Below are 22052 nucleotides of genomic sequence, written 5' to 3'. Positions count from 1 at the left end.
TGATATTGAATATAAAATGGTCAGGCATATCTTAAGCCTTCTCCCACCAAACAACTCCTATTCCATTTTAATAGTCAAATATTATAACAAAGTAGTATATGTTTATATAGTTTGCTGTATTCATATACCTCATACATTACCAAAAACATTAATGTATAGTATGTCACAATGTTTCTGTGAAGGAAATTTGTGTGAAAAAATTTCTGAAATGCATACTAGGCCACAGGAATTGAACTAGAAACTGACCATAACTTTTGCTTTTTTTATAGGAACCAAAAATGCAGTTCAGGGAGGTTAAGTGACTCATTTGAACTTGCTTGCCAATAACCGAATAAATAGGTATCTCCAATATAAGTGTTCTAACTGCAATGATCTTACTTCTGTACACATTATTATTTTTCCCAAGTGAGATATAGTAGTAGGATTTTAAGGACATTTGATTTTAGGCGATAAAATTCCATAATGGATTGAATTAAGATCGGAATTTAGTGGAACATAAATGAACTAGTCAACCCTTCCTCTACACCCTCTTTTTTAAAACCTATCCAATTATGCCCTATAGGCAACATGTTCAAACATGGGGGCATTGAAGAAAATTTATATACCTTGTCTATGCATTTCTACCTAATCATATAAAAGTTTGAGATTGTAGGGATGCCTGGGTGGCTCAGTGGTTGAGTGTCTGCCTTCAGCTCAGGGCATGAACCTGGAGTCCTGGGATCAAGTCCCACATCAGGCTCCCTGCATGGGGCCTGCTTCTCTCTCTGCCTATGTCTCTGCCTCTCTCACTCTGCGTGTCTCATGAATAAATTAAAAAAATATTTTTAAAAATAAATTAAAAAAATAAAAGTTTGAGATTGTAGCCCAAATCAATTTTTATACCTCAGTTTCCCCAAAGGTAGAACTCGAACATGGCTCTCCACAGTTCAAACAATATTGACATTGGCCTAAGAAAGGAACTTACAACATCAAAGGAGATCTTACAATATAGTAAAAATGTAAATTTAATCCCCACAAGGGTAAGGTATTTGCCTTATAGAATATTTTAAGATTATTTACAAGCAATAATAGAATGGCCAACACATAAGTGAAATGAAACATATTCAGTAAATATTTTCTGTAACATTGATTTAAAAGAAAATACAGTAGTTTCAACTTTAAAAATAAAATTACAAAACCAAGAGAAATATTTTTTTTAAATGAAGAGAGAAAAGTAAAGAAAAAAATCAGAAGTAACAGCAACATGATGTACTGCTAGGATGTGAGAAAAGTTTAAAAATGTAAGAGATTGAGGAGAATAGGAAAACTAATTCGAGCACTCCATTTACTTCTTTTGCAGGATGTCTATTTGTGACTCATAGATAATTTATAGATCTATTCAATTAGCAAGTTAGACATGAGTGTGCCTACATCTGCCCATGCAGCTGAAAGCAATAATCTCTGTACTGTGGTGTTATTGTTGATAAAAACTTTTGTAGCAAGTGAATGAGAATTTAGTTTTCTGCAGAGTGGTTGAGGAGGAAATGAATCACAGAGAGGAATCTTTAGAGATTCAAACATGGCAAATAAATCTGTGGTCTGGAGTGGGAGCCTTAGGCACACAGATGCCACACTCAGAAGCACAAAGTGAAATATTCAGCTGCAGTCTTCCAATTTTGGTTTATATCTTTGGTATTTACAGAAAATGTGTATCAAGCATATGGTTTCTGTTCTCTACTTGTTGTCCTTTGCGACTTTAACCAAGGTTGTTTCCCACTTCCTGCAAGCTAAACTCTTCATGAATGTGCCCATATTATTTATTATTAGTTCAGCAGACTATGTTAGAGATTTAATGAGAAGAGTTACTCTAATTAAATTTTTGAAAGGTGCCTGAACTTGTATTGGAATTTATTTTAGGTTAAAATCGGATGGTATTTGATTTTAAAATATGATATCACCTCTTTTCACTGATTTCCTAGCAAGTAATCCAACACTTTGGATGATGTTATGTCATGAAAATCTTGGATATTGGACAGATACTTTTTATTAGAGGCTCTTAAGCTGAAGAAAAGGTAAGGCTTTTTAAAACCCCAGGCCTTATCTATTACATCCCTTGCAGATAGATAGCTAAGAGAGAGATAGGAGCATGAAGAGTAGTTCAAGCATAGCCTATCCATTTTGTTGGCATTATAGCTTTTCTATTAATTCATACAGATATTAAATATTCAATGCCTGCCTTATAAATTAGTAAATAGAGGATATATGAATATGTATTTCATTTTACGCTCCCTGGGATAGCCATATGAGACCAACTACTTTATTAGTAATGCAAGGGGACAGTACTTATGTGTTCATATTTCAACACTAAGAAGACTTCCAAATCATACTTGGAAATTATTACACTATCTGTTGGTATATTAGGGAAAAAAAATGTTTCAGGTTGAAGTTAAATCTGTTAATTTCTATAAATGAGAAAAAAGGGACAAAAGCAGTTTCCTCTCCTGCAAAATCATGAAGTTTCTGGAAGGAAAAGAATATATATTTATTCTGCATCAGATTTGCTTTTGTGTATGTTTATGTTTCAAGTCATCTGAATCTGTGTGTGTGTGTGTGTGTGTGTGTGTTCCTAATCTGTTTTCCTAATTTCCTTATGGGGTGTGGGAAAAACAACACAATGGAACCTAAGCCTCTACTCTCCTGTTTCCACATGATTCATCTTACCTTCTGTGATGTTGGACTTTACTTAGTCTCCTTAAACCTCATTCGCTCATCCATAAAAATAGTGAAGATAATAATTCCTCGAAGGTTGGTGGATTAAATGCAACATTTAAAAAAATGAGTTAGAATATTAGTTCAATGAGTTGTCATGGATCCCTGAAATATTGTGAATACTTTGTAAATGTACCAGTAAATTTTGACTAATATACAGCATTTATTTTTTCCCTTACAACTAGACATTATACAATACAATGCAATGATATTTGTAACTGAGATGTTCAGTAGAGCAGGTCGTGTCATTCAATGTGTAGTAGAAAAGGGGCATGACCCTAAGGCAAGTTTATATCAAAAACAAAGTTAGATGTTAACTGGAAAATGTGAAGTATTTACCCTATAATTATTTTAAAAGCACCACATGGGCAGTAAATAACAACCCAAACATGACAACATAACTGGAATGACCCTGTGATAGCTATGAATGTGTTTATAGACACTGTGAAATGTTTTTATGATGTAGCAATATTAAGATAGGAATTATGACTGACTTGTTTAATATAATTTTGAGTTTGTAAATCCTTCAAGCATGTCATTAAATAGTCTACAGTTTGCTTATAGTATTTACAATGATCCTGTAAGCACAAATTATTGATCCTACCAGAATACACGCACCATTGGTACACATGGAATATTGATTTCATTTCTTTTTCCTTTTTTCTTTCCTTCCCTTTCCTCCAAAAAAGTCTTGTTTTGCTAGCTTATATTTATGTATATTCATTTCCCATCCTTACCCTTCTTTCCATTTTCCTACTTCCCTACTGCCAGAGATTTCTTTTATTTTTAATTTGGCCTTTGACTATTTTATCAGATTTTTATTCTACCTCTAAAACAAAACTAACTTAAAATATAATAACTCATCTGACCTTCACACAGGTATTGGTGATTCTTTTCTAAAGGACTTTGATATACTTTGTCTGTTAGTACCTTACATTGTCTGGCCTTTTTAAATCTTCCATCTAATATGATGAAACTGAAAAGCAAGCAAATGTAAGTGATTCTGGAATTGGATGAATGTCTTTCAGATATCACTTTTTTTTTTTTTTTAACTGAAGTACATGAATTTCAACTTTGGTTCTTTCAAAGTACTGAGTTGCTAAGAATAAATTTTGTCTTTAAGAAGTTCAAAACAGCCATCCATTCTAATAGTTATAAGTGAAAGTACATTTATGACACAGTAAGAGTAATTGGTCAAAATAATAAATTCATAAATTGTGTATAATTACATACCAATTGGATACTTCATTAGGTTCTCTTGTGTCATGGTTGAAGACTTCCTTGAGCAATAGTAGCTGAGGGTTCTTATTAATCTGTTCATATATATATATATATATATATATATATATATATATGTATACACACAAGCATGATTCACAGAGCAGCGTTACTATTGTTATGAAATAATCAGAAAAATAAACCTCTCCTACTCATGAAATTACTATCTAAAGTAATAATGAATTTTTTTAGTATTCAAATCTGCCATACATAATACTTTTTTTTTTAAATTTTATTTATTCATTCATTCATGAGAGACACAGAGAGAGAGAGAGAGAGAGAGAGAGAGAGGCAGAGACACGGGCAGAGGGAGAAGCAGGCTCCATGCAGGGAGCCCGATGTGGGACTTGATCCCAGGACTCCAGGATCATTCTCTGGGCCGAAGGCAGGTGCCAAACCGCTGAGCCACACAGGGATCCCCAATTATACTTTTAATAAAACCATGGCCAATGTGAAGAAAACTTATATCTTTAACATTGTTAAAAGTAAAATAGTATATTTTTATTGAAAATGAACTCCATAGCATATTCAGTTCCCCCTCTGCAGTTTTTCCTTAAGCAGAGAGGACTGATTTACTAATGCTTATGGTGGTCATAATCCTTGGGTTGTTAAAAATCTTGATTTATTTTCTTACAAGATAATAATGGGACTTCCTATCAGATTTTATTTGTTTCAATTATACAAAATACTATAGCATTTATTTCCCTCAAGTGTTGTAGTGGCATATAACTCAGAATTTTGCATAAGAATACAGATATTACCTCTGGAACTATCTGCCTAGGTTCAATTTCTGACATACAGCTCTTTAACCTTAAACCTATTATATAATCTCGTATTCCCCAATAAATTGGTGGTAAAAATAGCAAATTTCCTATAGTTATCCTGAGGCTTAAATAGATTATTGCATGTAAACTCATTAAAATTGTGTTTGTTGCATTTAAAGTACCTCAATAATTATTAGTAATAACTAACGTAGGGGAAACAAAATACCTTTCATGTAGCATATGCCAAAGGCATCCTTTAGGTGTTTGCTTAGGATATTTAGAATCTGAGAACAAATATACATGTTTCTGTTTTGTTTTTTGATGATTTACATTTTCTTCATGTTGAGTACATTGCCATATGAACTCTTGATTCTAGAAAGTCCTGTTAAGAAATTAATACCCAAAGAGGTGCCTGGCTCACCTTTCAGGGCAGCATAACTCCACCTCTTACAGAGAAACAGAAACCATATAAAAATGTGTATCATTATAATGATTGTTGTTTTACAAGTGACTTTCCAACCCACATTGTTCTGGCCTTTTAACAACTGTGAGATACAGGTAATATGATTATCATTATTTCCCCATTTTACTTATGAGAACTGAAGTTCAGAGTGATTACTTAAGGTCTTATGCATGCAAGAAGTAGAGAAAAAACTTTAAACACACCTTTCATTCCTAAGTCTTTGTACCTACAAGGGTGAAATACACATGAAAAAGTTGCCCTTAAGGCAATTGTGAGAGAGAGGAAATGTTCCTTTCTATCCCTATATTTTCAAAATCAAATTCATGATACTCACTCTTTCCTATATCTAACTGGTTATTCTCTGGTTTTCCTTACTCCAGTGAAGGGCCGTATTCTATTTAACATGTCAAAATTTAACTATAATCCTTAAACCTTGGGTTCACCTTCAGTGTCTAATGCGTCACAAAATCCTGTTATTAAAATGTATTATATCTTCTTTCTAAATATCTCTTGATTCTGTCTATTCCACTTCATCTCTTTGGACACTGCCTAAATCAACACTACTGAGTTCCTTTTTTTTTTTTTTTTTTTTAAGATTTTATTTGTTGATTCATGAGAGACACGAGAGAGAGGCAGAGACATACACAGGGGAAGAAGCAGGCTCCCTAAGGGAAGTCCCATGCAGGACCCGATCCCAGGACCCGGGGATCACGCCCTGAGACAAAGACAGATGCTCAACCACTGAGCCCCCCAGGTGCCCCAACAATGCTGAATTCTTTCATAAACTGTTATAACTCCCCAACTTATGTCTTTACATCCAATCTGCTGTCCACACCACACCTGAGGTGATCTCTTATAATAAAAATCCTGCCATTAAACTTTTCAACTAAAAACCCCTCCCTATCTACCTTCCTGTTTCCCCCACCCAGAATAAAGAAAAAAATTCCTTAACATGCCTACATGGCTATTTAGAATCTGGTCTCCACCATGTTTATATCTTCATCTTGAGGCTTCCTCTAACTTCATTCAGGTTAGAATGGACCCTGTTTCCCCCCTCCTAATCCAGTGCACTTTCCAATCTGATTTGCTTATCTGAAACTCACTATCCTGCCACTCCTGTGCTGTGACTCTCACTCCTACTTAAAATGCACCTCTCATGCTCATCCTTCAAATGTCAGCTTAAGCAGTATTTTCTTGGGAGAAGCTTTTCTGATCCTCAAGACAGGATCAAACCTCTGGTATATTATCTTTTAGTATGTTGTATTTTATCTTCATTGAATTTGCCACAGATTGAAAATATTTCACTGGTTGCTTGATTAATATTTAATATTCCTACTATAATTCTTGGTATCAGCATTGCATTCTTTTTAATTTTGTTTTTACATAATCTAGTAATCACATAGGTAAATGGATATTTCAAAGTATATGTTGATTGGAAGGATGGAAAAATGAATGTGGGAGCTCTTTATAACATTTTATCCAATTATTTGCAGCTTGGTGTTTATTTTTTATTATAGAGAATCATTTCCAGAGATGCTTTCCTAAACTAATAAAGTTACTAATCCCAAATGCTTTTTAATAATAAATCAATTACTTATTTAAAGAAAACTAGATATAGCTGATAATACCTTTAATTTTATGAACCAATAATGACTTTAAACATTTGTGTAGTGTAGTTTCACTAAATATTACAAAATTATATATAATACATACATTTATAAATATACATGTTTTAAGATTATATATTATATACATGTATCACATCTTATGCCATATATGCACCTCTATAAAATTATAATAAAGATCAACAAATATACACACCTTAGAAAGTATTTTATTACAGGTGAGTGAATAGTATGTAAAGACTTTATTATAGTTGCTAGTTCTTATGTTTGGCATAGATGTAGGTAGAGCACTGGTATGAAAAAATAAAAATACTTGGATCTTAGTTCCAGTTTTGATCTGAAATGGCTCTGAGATATTAAGGAAGCCTCATTTTTCAGAATCACTTTCCTCATCTATGACATAGGGGACAAGGCTACTAGTTCTGTCAAGTCTTTCTTTAGCTTCACAGTGCTATGATCATTTCCAACTTGGACTAAAATCTTTATGGATGGTACTTTCAAATAAATCTGAGGACATTTAAAGAAATCACAAGTGAAATAAGGGTAAAGATTTATGCTCAAATATTGTAAAATGGTTGGAAAAACATACCTTAAATCAATATGACTTCATTATTGGTAGTTGAGAACTCCATTTTTTAAATTGGTGATATTTAGTGTACTTATTTTAACTTTTAAGGAAAATGACTATTGTTGGAATTTAACTTAAGATATGTAAAACATAGCTTTAGGTTTTCTGGGTTTCCATAAGCTAGGTCATTTTTTGTCTCAAAAAAATCTCTCCAAGGATAAAATAGGAATATAAATGAATGTCTAACAGAGAGTTGGACTTACTTAATTCCCATCAAACAACTTGAAAAAATTAAAGATCAGTGAGGCAATTAAAAATCAAATAACACTTTAAAAAAAGAGAATCAGTTATTGCTGGGCATTTGAAATGAGTCACTAAAAGTGAACACAGAATCAAACTCTGAATAGGCATGCCATTTTATGTATGTATGGCTCATTGCCCTCACCAGATTCCAAAAAAGGGAAAAGAAACAAATTTTAATAATATAAATGAACTTGATATTTCCTTTTGAAATTGTTTTTATATCTTTAGAGGATTCAAAATCCCTTCAGAATTTTCAGTTTTTGTGCTTATTGGGAAGATCAGGTAAAATTGTACTCTAGATGAATATGAGTGACAATTTCTGTAGTATATCTGTTAGTAGGTCATGAAGAAAACAATATATTCTCACTGACCTTAGAGCATAAATACGACATTCTTCCCTTTTATTAATAAATGTAACAAAACTTAAAGTCTGAATAAGATTGTAACCATTATTTAGCATCTCTTAGTTCTTTTCTCAAGAAATATCCCAGTGTCAGCCTTAATGTGTTTCTTAGTAGAAAACTCAGTGCTTGGGATTATGTCCAGGATTTTGACAGCTGTATATATCATATAAAGGTTGAAAGGTAGGAGACAGCTTCCAGAAATAATGACGACCTAGATATCCGATAGTCATCTTAAAACAATTTAGTTAAGACAGAGTTGGGAGGCAGCCAGGAACTGAAATTGAAGATGCAAAAATTAATGGAATAAGATAAGGGTTGTAAATCATAAAAACTTGCATGTCATTGGTCTTATATAGGAAGAAGATTGAGCAATGATTGACAAGAAATAGATGTTAATTTGTGGGGATAGAGATATAGAGATGATAGGATATATGTCACCAGATTAAATGCATAGAATTGAACTACTAAAATAGATTTAAAACAAAGAACAAAAAATTATTTATCTTGATACAATATCTTGAGTTTTGATATCCTATGTAGGTAATCAATCATAGAATGTATTCAAGAAACATGAAATTATAGAAAAAAATAACAAAAATTCATTTATAAAAGATATCAGCTCAGCTCAGAATGAGTCAGTGACAATATGTTATAAATAAATTTACACAGTTATAACTATTATATTTACACTATTATATTTTTGGATTACTAAAACATTTAGTGATGGTTGCATAAGTTTTCCATGTTTCCTTATAAAGTTGAATATATTAAAAAATGTAGGAAAGGAAATGGGGAGGATTTTTTTTAGTTATGTAAATCTCACATATTATGTACCTATTCTGTAAAATTGGAAATTTTTCCAGTTATTAGTAAAAAACAGATTTATATTTTGTGTTCCATTTGTTGATTAAATGCTGATATCTGTTTGTAAGCTACCCATTCTTGGTATCAAGCAGAATAAACTTTTTTCCCCTTTTTCCTGAGAAAAATGTAGGGAAAGGTTGAATAAATGGGAGAAAAATTCTGTATATTGTTTCACTTTTCTAACTTTAGTGTTTATTGTTTCATTCTTCTGGAAATGATAGATCGTGATCTTTGATAAATGGCTAGAAAGTTTGTTTTGTTTCTCTGTGATTCTGACATACATGGAAAGGTTTTCTTAATGGATGTCACCTTCACTACTCAGTATGTTTCTGTACTTTCCACAATACTGATGTATTTTTTGTTTTAAGTTGTAGCAGCAGATTGGGACAATAGCTTCTCTACACTGAAATGCAAACAGTGCTGGTAGAATGATGATCATGTAATGAACTCTATCTGTTCTATTTCTTTGCGAAGAATTTTCCACGTTTCGATCCAGAAGAGAGAGGATTCCAAATACAAAAAAATGAAGCAGAAAAGAAGATAAAAATTGAGCAGGATGCAATACAGCAATGCCTGTGTATTCTAACACTAAGTTTTTTAAGTATACTGTTGCCAGGTTTGATCCCGTGGGTAGTGAAATGAAATAGGCCAGGCAAAGGTGGGTCGAGGCGAGCTTGTAAGGAAGCAGGTTCCGCAGGCCCGCAGGGAAGCAGGTGGGAAGGCACAGGCCGGCGGGATGATACAGGTGGGCTCTTACAGGGAAGGGCGGGGTGGTGCCCGTGTAGGGTGAGAGCTGCTTACGTCTATTTATGGTACGGGGTTAGGTAAGGTTCAGGTTCCGTTTCCTGCATAGGTCCCATTTTCCCACCATGACGCGGCCTTGGGCGTCCTAGTGGTGGGCAAGCCCCGAGGCGAGGGTGGCAAGATGGAGGCCCGGCGGCAAGATGGAGGCCCGGCGGCAAGATGGAGGCCCGGCGGCAAGATGGAGGCCCGGCGGCTAGATGGAGGCCCGGCGGCAAGATGGAGGCCCGGCGGCTAGATGGAGGCCCGGCGGCTAGATGGAGGCCCGGCGGCTAGATGGAGGCCCGCCGCCATTGTGTTGGTGCTTCCCCATCCCCCAGGATCCCGCCGGCCCAACAACTGTAAGACTTGGGATAAAAGGTAATAGATATTTTATATAACAGAGGTAAGAAAGGACTTTTAAGAATAATGTACTCTAACCACATTAATTAACAAAACGCATGCTTACAGAGATTGTCCGCAAAAAGAAGGGGATTCACATAAAGAGTGAAACCCCAGAGAAACGGGACCACATTCTCTCCAGACTCATTGGCTACCAAGGGTACATAGTTAATACTAAATAAAGTAGGAGTCTCCAGGCCAGAGGCAAATTGCTATTGAAATTTGAGATAAAACCCACAGTAATTTCTCCTCTGGGCTTAGCCACCACAAGTCATGATGGGAAATTCCTTGGAAGGAAATATTGGCTGGAGGAAAGAAAGATTATGATGGATGCTGCGGCCACCTGTGAACTTCAGTTTAAGGTCCTGACTGAGAAAAGCTGATGCTGCCCTCTTTGAGCACAATTTCAAATTGGCTCATCCTTGGATCTGGTATGGAAAGCTATATGCCCCAAATAGGGGAAATAATGATATTGAAAGCAAAAAGAGGGGGTCCCTGGGTCACTTAGTTGGTGAAGTGATCTACTCTGGATTGCAGCTCAGTCATGATCTTGGGGTCTTGGGATGAAACCCCTCATCTCAGGCTCAGCGTGGAGGCTGCTTGTCCCCCTCCCTCTGTTTCCTCCCCACTCTCTCTCTTGCATTCTCTTTCTCTCTAAAATAAATGTAAATAAATAAACTCTTAAAAAAAAAAAAAAGAAAACAGTAAGAGGCCAACCAACTCCTCCCTCTGCTCTTTCCTTATTTGCATCCATCCATCATCCAGCATACTTTACTTGGTAAGACTGTTTTGTTTTGTTTTGTTTTGATCCTAGTGATGTGAGAAACAAAGGTGGAAGGAAAATTAACTTTCCTCATATCCTTTGACAAGTCCTTGAAACTGGCAGAGTGACATTCCTCGGAAACTCAGCTGCCTCAATGTTAATACTTTGTTAAGGGAAAAAGGCAATCTTACCCCAATCCCCAGGATCCTGTAAGTCTACTTTAACATACAAAAATTCTTTTGGAAACTTCTTTTATCTCAACACCTCCCCCACTAAGATATATATTAGCGATCATTGTCCAAGCAATATGACCCAATAATACACTCATGACTAAGGGTTTACTAAGCAATAATAAATGACCTTTCCTAATACTTGCTAATGAAGGAATAGGGCTAGCTGCATAAAGCACAGCTAATATCCCACAAATGACCCCCACCCAAGGTGGGATATATGTGACATTCTTCAGAAAGTTTCCAATTGTCTTCATGTTAATGCCTTGCTAGAGGGAAAAGCAATGTGTAACTTGACAATGGCAAGGCCTCCAGTATCTTGTAGGTCTTCTTTAGCATATGAAAATCCTTTTGAAATCTCCCTTTTTACTCAACCTCCCCCAACTCCCAGGTATATAATCAGCCACTCCTCACAGGCCTGGGGCAGCAGCTTTTCCTGCTCAAGGATCCCATCCCTGGGCTTTAATAAAACCACCATTTTGCACCAAAGATGTCTCAAGAATTCTTTCTTGGCCCTTGGCTTGGAACTCTAACATCTTTCCTACATTAGTAGCCGGAATTGAGAAGGAAGAGTATGATTCTTCTCCTGTGAGTAATATGGGGTAGAGGTGGTTTCCTTTATTTATTTATTTATTTATTTATTTATTTATTTATTTATTAAGATTTTATTTATTCATACAGAGAGAGAGAGAGAGAGGCAGAGACACAGGCAGAGGGAGAAGCAGGCACCATGCAGGGCGCCTGATGTGGGACTCGATCCTGGGTCTCCAGGATCACACCCTGGACTGCAGGTGGCGCTAAACCGCTGCGCCACCGGGGCTGCGCAGTTTCCTTTTTATCTGGTCAATTTACACTAGTAAAATTATAAACTCAAAGTTTTCTGACCCTATTTCTGTCACCCCCATTAAACTATCCTATCTCTATCCTCCTGCACACTGAGTTCAAGAAACATTTAAACTGAAAAAGCTATGAGAGAGAAACAGACATTGATAACAAAGAGAGCTTCAGTCACTTAGCAATTCTGTCAATTCATTCTGTGAAAACATTCTCTTATTTGTTTTGTAGATAAAAATCCCTAGACATTTTGTAGTGTTTTCTTTAAAATAAGGCTTTCGGGATCTCTGGGTGGTGCAGCAGTTTGGCGCCTGCCTTTGGCCCAGGGCGCAGAGACCCGGGATCGAATCCCAAGTCAGGCTCCTGGTGCATGGAGCCTGCTTCTCCCTCTGCCTGTGTCTCTGCCTCTCTCTCTGTGTGTTTGACTATCATAAATAAATAAAAAAATTTAAAAAAAAATAAAATAAGGCTTTCATAAGTGCCATATCACTTGCTAAAACAATAGTAGTTCGACTACTTGACTTTTTTCTTTATATTCTTTACCCTAACAATGGGGAAAAAACAAAAATGAAAACCTCTTAACCAGCCAGATGCCTTTAAGAGCCCTAAAGAGATGAGAAAGATGACTCAAGCATTCCTTTTTTCACTTAGTGCGTTTTTACTATTTGCCAAATAGGAGTTTCCATGTTTAGAGAAAGGGCCCCAAGCACAAGGAGTTCCACCCATGTTACATCAAACTCTTATCAAAAATTTTTCCAATAATCATATTGTGTGTTTTGAATGTCTACAGAATATCTTGCATAAAGTTTATAATGAATAATTTAGTATCCTTTATTATGGATAATTATCAAGTTACAGTATGTTACTTTATACATAACAAATATAACACAAATGATGCGTATGTTGAATGAATAGATCTCCCTTGTGTATTCCAGAATAATGTTTGGGAGGAAAAATCATGCAGTCTGCACTTCAATCACACTAACTCATGACTTCATATTCTTACTGCACAAGATTTGCAGGGTAAAACTAATGAAATAAAATTGTCCCAAGAATTGTTGCCAAAGACAATGTTAGGCCAAGTCCCCGGAGGTGACAAGTAGCTCTGGCATTTTAAAGGGGGAAAAGGAATCTGTTAAAAGCACATTCACACTTAGGACTAAAGGGAACTTATTTTGGGAGAATCTTGAAGAAGGTGTTTTCACGAACCACTTAAAATTCACTGCTTTGATGCATCATACAGTATGTCGATTTTAGGTTATTTTGGCTTCCCTCATGTGCTTTGTTGTTATATCCCTTGTGTAGGAAACTGTTTTCATTTATCATATTTCTTGTGTGATATTATGAAACATTATATTTTTATCTATTACATGAAAAACACTATTCCCCAGTTTATGCATTTATTTGGCAAAATGTAGATTATATAAGATTAACATGCACATCTTTGACACTAATAATCAAATTAAATTCTACTAATACATCTCAAAACATCTTATCTCTACTATTCTGCATTTAGTCTATAAAATTAGGTTAAATACATATTTTCAATACCAGCATTAGTATTTGAAGCCCAAACATACCTGCTTCCTGTATGTAACTGTCAGGGAGGAAGAACTTCCTCTGCCCTATGATCCTTTTAGGTGGACTTAGAATCAAATTGACATGAAATTGATTAACAGGAGAAAATCAGATTTAATAGACATGGTATGGGGAATCCACACAGACCCAAACGTCTGAAAACACCAAGGCAGTGTGAAGCTCCTAAGAGCTAAGGAGAGGAGAGGAGCCTGAGGACACAAATAGGAGAAAACTCATTAGCAAGAGGGTGAAAGGAGATGTTTGAGGAAAAACAAGTTTGTCCTATTGTGTAGATGAATTCCTTTGGTAAAGGGAGTCTCTGTTAAAATTTCCATTCCTCTTGTAGGCTCGCCTTGCACTATAAATTTAGGCAGTAGTGGAGGGGAGGCAGAGCCACTTTCCTGCACCTGCTAAGTTTATATTACTTTTTGATTTTAGAGATTTTATTTATTTATTCATGAGAGACACGGAGAGAGAAGCAGAGACAAAGGCAGAGGGAGAAGCAGGCTCCCTGTGGGGAGCTCAATGTGGGACTTGATCTTAGAACCCCAGAATCATGCCCTGGGCCAAAGGTAGACGCTCAACCACTAAGCCACCCAGGCATCCCGAGTTTATATGACTTTTTTTTTTTTTTTTTTTTTTTTTTTAGTTTATATGACTTTTAACTGGAAATAGTATTTACTCCAAAGTGGCACATTTTGGGGCAGGCTGCCCTGAGCCCCTACATAACTTTCTGGATAGACTAGGTTATACTATGGTAACAAATGCAGCCAAAATTTCAATTGCTTAAAACAGCAAAGACATCATGGGCTCTTTTTTCTTTAAGTTTTTAATTTAATTCCAGTATAGTTAACATACTGTGTTTTATTCAGTTTCAGACGTACAATGTGATCCAACAATTCTATGCATTACTCAGGTCTCATCATGGTAAATGCATTCTTTAATCCCTTCAACATTTACATCCATCCTCCCACCCACCTCCCTCTGGTGACCTGGCTAATGGCTGTATGTATGTGTGTGTGTAGTTTCCCTCACATTGGGGACCCAGCTAACAGAAAGAGTAGCCACAATCTAGAATATTAATATCAACACTAGTAGATGGAAAACATAGAGTGTGGCAAATTTGTAACTAAACCAATATGAGTTCACTTCTTGGTAAGTCAGAAAGTGCATCAGGTTGAGTTGTCTCCCAAAGAAAACTGACCTGCAGCAAATAACTGACCTGCAGATCACCAGGAATGGTTTCAAAACCATGACTCCCTGAGAGAGTGAATGGGGCTCTTTTGTTTAGGGTTAGGATGAATATTTAGATATTAGATAGGGAAGCCTTGGCCGACTTAAGGTCACACATGAGCCTTAAGGAGGTATACCTATACATACATTGTAATACATACATTGTATGTTATGTAAATGAGGCTGAGGTTCTTCCCTGGGTAGAGATTTTAGTATTTTAATGAGACAAAGGTAATTGTAGGTCATTCCAGAGGTCACTCTGTGGTCCATCTGCAGACGCAAGAATCAGGGGTACAGTTTACAAGGTCTGGATGGTCTGGGCTGACAAGAGGTCTTGGCAGGGCAGTCACTAGCACCTGAGGGATGGTTTTGGGTTTCATTTGCCTGAGTTAAAGGTAAGCCAGAAAAAAGCTTAAGGAAAAAGGTCAGACAAAGGTTAGTAAGTACAAGCAGATGAGTGGTAGAGGTCAGGTCTTGAGGTCTAGGTGGTGACAGACTGTGTGCTCACTAACTCATAACCTGGAATAAAAGAGCTGGAATATTTTTGAACTGTCCAAGTTACTAATCCAACAAGCAAACAAAACCATATTTGTGACTTAAATATTTGTCTCTAATATCAAATTCTCAAACTTTCCCATTTGTGTTTGGAGTGTAGAGAAGGAGAGGGAGAGAGACACCTGCCATCTACCACTGGCACAGGATTTGTGATGTGAGAAACAAAGGTAAAAGAAAAATTTATTAAATTTCCTCACTACTTACAGCCCACTGACAAGTCCTTGAAACAGAGGAACATTCCTCTAGGAACTCAGCTTCCTCTATGTTAATAGTATGCTAAGGACAAAAGGCAATTTTAGCTCAACCCCACCCTCCCCCAGGATCCTATAAGTCTACTTGATAAAGATTCCTTTGGAAACTTTATCTCTACCCTCCAAATATCTGTTAGCAATTATCTCCCAAGCCTGTAGCTCACTGATGTACATCTGAAGGGTCTCATGACTAGGGTTTTACTAGACAGTAATAAATGACCTTCTCCTAATAATAGCTAGCCTCCTCAAGGTCCTTGATACCTTGCTCTCAAACTTCCAAAATTCCTTAGAGACGTATGCTCTCCCTAACTCCTTCCCAAAGACAAAATCTGACACTCCTCATGACCCCAGAGCAGCTCCTTTTTGCCCAAGGGTTCTGTCCCCATACTTTAATAAAACCACCCTTTTACACCAAAGACGTCTCAAGAATTCTTTCTGGGCCATCATCTCAGAGTCCCAACATTTCCTACATCAGGTAGGTCCAGAGAACACATGTGGCAAATATGGCAACTAAATATTGCATTACTCTGTGTACTTTAGGCTCAAATTTCATGCTGTGAGTTACATTTGGATTAGCCAAACTCCTTTAACCCAGGCAAGTAAAATCAGTTCCATCTCTTGCCTCTATTTATCCAATTTTTATAATCTTGGGTTTGCCAAGACGAGTTACTTTCCATAATATAAAGCTCAAGTCCCTCTGGAGACACTAGTAAGAGAGTTCTAAAAAATACAATAGAGGGAAGAAGGATCCAAAAGATCCAAAGGCCCCACATAGATATACCAAAATAGCAAAAAGCCCATAAATCAGAAATATGAATTACCAAGAAAGCCAGGTTTCTATTTCCAGGTATCTTTCCCAAAAGCTACAACCCTTAGCAACAACTAAAATCATGTTCTAAATTTGGCAGTGATCCATGTCAGAACTCCTCAGCTTTGCAGACTTCCTGGGGATTTGGAGTGTATGTTTAAAATTCCCTGCATATGGGTTGAGTATAACCCATTTGAAGCATGGACATATATATGTATTTTTTTTTAATTTAAAATCCATTAACATATAGTGTATTATTAGTTTCAGAGGTAGAGTTCAGTGATTCATCAGTTGCATGTAACAGTGCTCATCACATCACATGCTCTCCTTAATGCCCATCGATGAATTACCATATCCTCTAACCCACATCCCCTCTAGCCACCCTCAGTTGATTTCCTATAATTGTCTTTTATGATTTGTCTCCATCTCTGATTTCCTCTTATTTTCCCTTCCCTTCACCTATGATCCTCTGCTTTGTTTCTTAAATTCCATATATGAGTGAAATCATATGATAATTGTTGTTTTCTGATTGACTTACTGCACTAAACTTAATACCCTCTAGTTCCATCTAGGTCATTGCAAATGGTAAGATTTCTTTTTTTTTTCTTTTGATGGCTGAGTAATATTCCATTGTATATATGTACCTCTCCTATTTATCCATTCATCTGTCAATGGACATGTGGGCTATTTCCATTGTTAGGCTATTGTGGACATTGCCACTATAAACAATGGAGCGCAGGTGCCCCTTTGGATCATTATGTTTGCATCCTTTGGATAAATACCTAGTAGTGCAATACCTAGGTCATACAATAGCTCTATTTTTAGCTTTTTTGAGGAATCTTCATATTGTTTTCCAGGGTGGCTCTACCAGTCCATATTCCAGCCAGCAGTATGAAAGGGTTCCTCATTCTCCACATTCTCATCAACATTTGTTGTTTCTTGTGTTACTAATTTTAGCCCTCCTGACTGGTATGAGGTGGTATCTCCTTGTGGTTTTGATTTAATATTTCCCCATACTGAGTGATGTTGAGCACTTTTTCGCATGTTAGCCATTAGTATGTTTTCTTTGGAGAAATGCCTGTCCACATCTCCTGCCCATTTCTTGATTGGATTTTTTTGTTCTTTGGGTGTTGAGTTTGATAAGTTTTTATAGATTTTGGATACTAGCCCATTCTCTGATAAGACATTTGCAAATATTTTCTCCTGTTCTGTTGGTTGTCTTTTGGTTTTGTCAATTGTTTCCTTTGCTGGGCAAAAGCTTTTTATCTTGATGGAATGCCAAGAGTTCATTTTTGCCTTTCTTTCCCTTGCCTTTGAGATATGTCTAGCAAGGAGTTGCTAGGGGCCAAGGTCACAGAAGTTGCTGCCTGTCTTCTCCTCTAGGGTTTTGATGGATCCCTCTCTCACATTTAAGTTTTTCATTATTTTGAGTCTATTTTTATGGATGGTGTAAGAAAATGGTCCAATTTCATTTTTCTGCATGTGGCTGTCCAGTTTTCCCAACACCATTTGTTGAAGAAACTGTCTTTTTTCCATTAGATATTATTTCCTGCTTTGTTGAAGATTAATTGACCATAGAGTTGGGGTCCATTTCCTGGTTCTCTATTCTGTTCCATTGATCTATGTGTCTGTTTTTGTGGCAGTACCATATGGTCTTGATGATCACAGCTTTGTAATATAGCTTGAAGTCCAGTATTGCGAGGCCACCAGCTTTGATTTTCTTTTTCAATGTTCCTTTGGCTATTTGGGGTCTTTTCTGGTTCCATACAAATTTTAGGATTATTTGTTCCAGCTCTATGAAAAATGATGGTATTTTTATAAGGATTGCATTGATTATGTAGATTGCTCTGGTCAGCAAAGACTTTTTTAACAATGTTTGTTTAACTAATTCATAAACATGAAACATGTTTCCATTTATTTGTGTCTTCTTCAATTTCTTTCATAAGTGTTCTTTTTTTTTTTTTTTTTTTTTTTCATAAGTGTTCTATAGTTTTCAGAGTACAGATCTTTTACCTCTTTGGTTAGGTTTATTCCTAGGTATCTTGTAATTTTTGGTGCACTTTTTTTAAGACTTTATTTATTCATGAGAGACACACAGAGAGGCAGAGACCATAGGCAGAGGTAGAAGCAGGCTTCTCACAGGGAGCCCAGTGCAGGACTCCATCGCCAGACCAGGGTCACGTCCTGAGCTGAAGGCAGACACTCAATCACTGAGCCATCCAGGCACCACTTTTGGTGCAATTTTAAAAGGGATCGATTCCTTATTTTCTCTTTCTTCTTTCTCATTGTTAGTGTATAGAAATACAACTGATTTCTGTGGATTGACTTTATATCCTGCAACTTTGCTGAATTCCTGTATGAGTTCTAGCAATTCTTGGGTGGAATCATTTGTGTTTTCAACATAGAGTATCATGTCATCTGCAAAAGGTGAGACTTTCTTTGCTTCTTTTTTTTTTTTTTTAAAGATATTATTCATTTATTCATAAGAGACACAGAGAGAGGCAGAGACACAGGTAGGGGGAGAAGCAGGCTCCCTGTGAAAATCCTGATGCAAGACTCGATCCCAGGACCCCAGGATCCCAGGACCCCAGGACTCCATCGCCAGACCAGGGTCATGTCCTGAGCCAAAGGCAGATGCTCAACCACTGAGCCACTCAGGGACCCCAGTTTCTTTGCTTCTTTACTTTCTTTTACTTCTTCTTTGCTGATTGGATGTCTTTTATTTCTTTTTGTTGTCTGATTGCTGAGGCTAGGACTTCTAGTACTATGTTTGAACAACAGTGGTGAGAGTGGACATCCCTGTAATGTTCCTAACTTTAGGGGAAAACTCTCAGTTTTTTCTCATTAAGAATGATATTCTCTGTAGGTGTTTTGTATATAGGTTTAATAATATTGAGGTATGTTCCCTATATCCCTACATTGTGAAGAGTTTTAATCAAGAAAAGATGCTGCATTTTGTCACATACTTTTTCTGCATCTATTGGGAGGATGATATGGTTCTTATCCTTTTTAAAAAAATTATTAATGTGGTTTATCATGTTGATTAATTTGTGGATGTTGAATCATCCATGCAGCCCAGGAATAAATCCTAGTTGGTCATGGTGAATAATCCTTTTAATGTACTGTTGGTTCCTACTGCCTAGTATCTTAGTGAGAATTTTTGCATCCATGTTCATCAGGGATATCAGTCTATAATTCTCCTTTTGGTGGGGTCTTTGGTTTTGGGATCAAGATAATGCTGGCCTCATAGAATGAGTTTGGAAGTTTTCCTTCCATTCCTATTTTTTGAAACAGCTACAGAAGAATGTTTTCTTGTTTATTTTCCACCTAGATGATCAGTCCATTACAATGAGTGAGATGTTAAAGTCCCCTACTATTATTGTGTTATTAACAATGTGTTTCTTTAATTTTGTTATTAATTGGTTTATATAATTGGCTGCTCCCAAATCAGGGCATAATATTTACAATTGTTAGTATCTTCTTGTTGGATAGACCCTTCATTTGTGATATAGTGTCCTTCCTCATCTCTTATTATAGTCTTTGGTTTTAAATTGGGATGGTTACTTCAGATTTCTTTTGATCCCATTTGCATGATATATGGTTCTCCCCCACCCCCTTTCAATCTGGAGATGTTTTGGGGTCTAAAATGAGTTTCTTATAGATAGCATATAGATGAGTCTTGTTTTTTTTTATCCAGTCTGATCCTCTGTGCCTTTTGATTGGAGCATTTAATCCATTTACATTCAGAGTAATTATTGAAAAACGTGAATTTAGTGCCATTGTATTACCTGTAAAATCACTGTTTCTGTATATTGTTCCTTTCTGGTCTTTGTTACTTTTGGGCTCTCTCTTTGCTTAAAGGATCCCCTTCAATATTTCTTGCAGGGCTGGTTTAGTGATAATAAGTTCTTTTAGTCTCCGTTTGTCCTGGATGCTTTTTATCTCTCCTTCTATTTTGAATGACAGACTTGCTGGATAAAGTATTCTTGGTTGAATATTTTTCTCATTAGTAACCTGAATATATCATGCCAGCCTTTTCTGGCCTGCCAAGTCTCTGTGGATAGGTCTGTTGCCAGCCCTATGTTTCTACCTTTTTAGGTTAAGGACTGCTTGTTCTGAACTGCTTTTAGGGTTTTCTCTTTGTCTCTGAGATTTGCAAGTTTCAATATTATATGTAAGGTTGTTGACCTATTTTTTATTGATTTTGAGGGGGGTTCTCTGTGCCTCCTGGACTTGAATGCCTGTTTCCTTCCTTAGCTTAAGAAAGTTCTCAGCTATAATTTGTTCAAATAAACCTTCTGCACCCCCCCCCTCTTCCTCTGGGACTCCAATTATTCTAATATTGTTTTGCTTTATGGTATCACTGATCTATTGAATTCTCCCTTCATGATTCAGTAGTTGTTTATCTCTCTCTCTTTAATTGTTTATCTCTTTTTCTCAGTTTCTTTATTCTCTATCATTTTGTGTTCCAAATCACTGACATTCTTTTCTGCCTCATTTATCCTAGCAGTTAGAGCTTCCATTTTTGACTGCATCTCAGTAATGGCATTTTTTATTTTGATCTGATTAGATTTCAGTTCTTTTATTTCTCCAGTAAGGGTTTCTCCAGTGTCTTCTATGCTTTTTCAAGTCCAGCTAGTATCTTTATAATCATTGTTTTGAAATCTAGTTCCAGTATCTTAGTTATATCCATATTTATTAAATCCCTGGCAGTGAGTACTATCACTTGTCCTCTCTTTTGGGGTGAGTTCTTCCATCTTATCATTAATTATGTCCAGAAAGGAATAGATGAAAAAGAGAGAAAATACAAAAATGGCAACAAGGATATCAGAAAAATATACACTACAGAAAGAAAAAAAAAAAGAAAAAATGAAAAGAGAGAGGGAATAAAGTCAAACAGAAGGTGAATAGAACAATAAACCAGATACTGGGTGTATTTTGGTTTGTTTGTTAGAAGATACTAGATCTCAAAATAGGAAAGAAAAAAATATAGATATAGATATAGATATAACATTTAATAGAATGAAAGGAAGGCAAAAATGGAATATATATATATATATAATAAAATGCAAACATAGAAATTAAAAAAGGCTTAAGAAAAGAATTGATAAAATAAGAAAATGGCTGGAGAGGGAAAAAAAATAGAACTGCAAGATTGCAGAATCATAAGAAAAAACCAGGAATGCTATATTCTATTTTCTCTAAGACCTAGAGCTTTGCCATTCTGTATGATCAGTAAACTTGGTAGTAGCTGCAAGTTCCTGTTGGTCACCTAGAGTAATAGCCTATTGAAGTGATTCTCAGGTGTCTTTGCCTGGGCAGAATCATACTGCTCTTGCCAGGAGGCTGGGCTCAGTGTAAATGGCTCCAGATTGCTCTGTTACTTTTGTTCCCTGAAGGCTTTCAGCACTGACTGGGGTGGGGGATGGAAATGGTAGTGCCTTGGTCTCTAGTGCTGGAGCTGAAAGTTCATGCCCCCATTCTTCAGTGTGCATCACAGAAAAGCAGTCAATCACTCTTTATCTCCCTTATTTCCATCTTAATTCTATGTTTATCTAACCTATGAACGAGTGTTTTTATCTCAGGCATGTGACCCTGTTT

General features: G+C 36.3%; 1 long non-coding RNA gene across 1 annotated transcript in view; it reads left to right on the top strand.

The window, feature by feature from the left end:
• Window positions 1–9721: 9721 nt before the first annotated feature.
• Window positions 9722–22052, top strand: part of LOC125753248 (uncharacterized) — a 61962-nt gene continuing 49631 nt past the window's right edge. The window contains exon 1 of the long non-coding RNA XR_007404606.1: window positions 9722–10178. This is a non-coding gene — a long non-coding RNA (uncharacterized LOC125753248). The remainder of the gene's footprint in view (window positions 10179–22052) is intronic.

Source organism: Canis lupus, chromosome 21 (genome assembly GCF_003254725.2).
Source record: "Canis lupus dingo isolate Sandy chromosome 21, ASM325472v2, whole genome shotgun sequence".
Taxonomy (NCBI): domain Eukaryota; kingdom Metazoa; phylum Chordata; class Mammalia; order Carnivora; family Canidae; genus Canis; species Canis lupus.
This window is presented reverse-complemented; position numbering and strand designations above follow the sequence as displayed.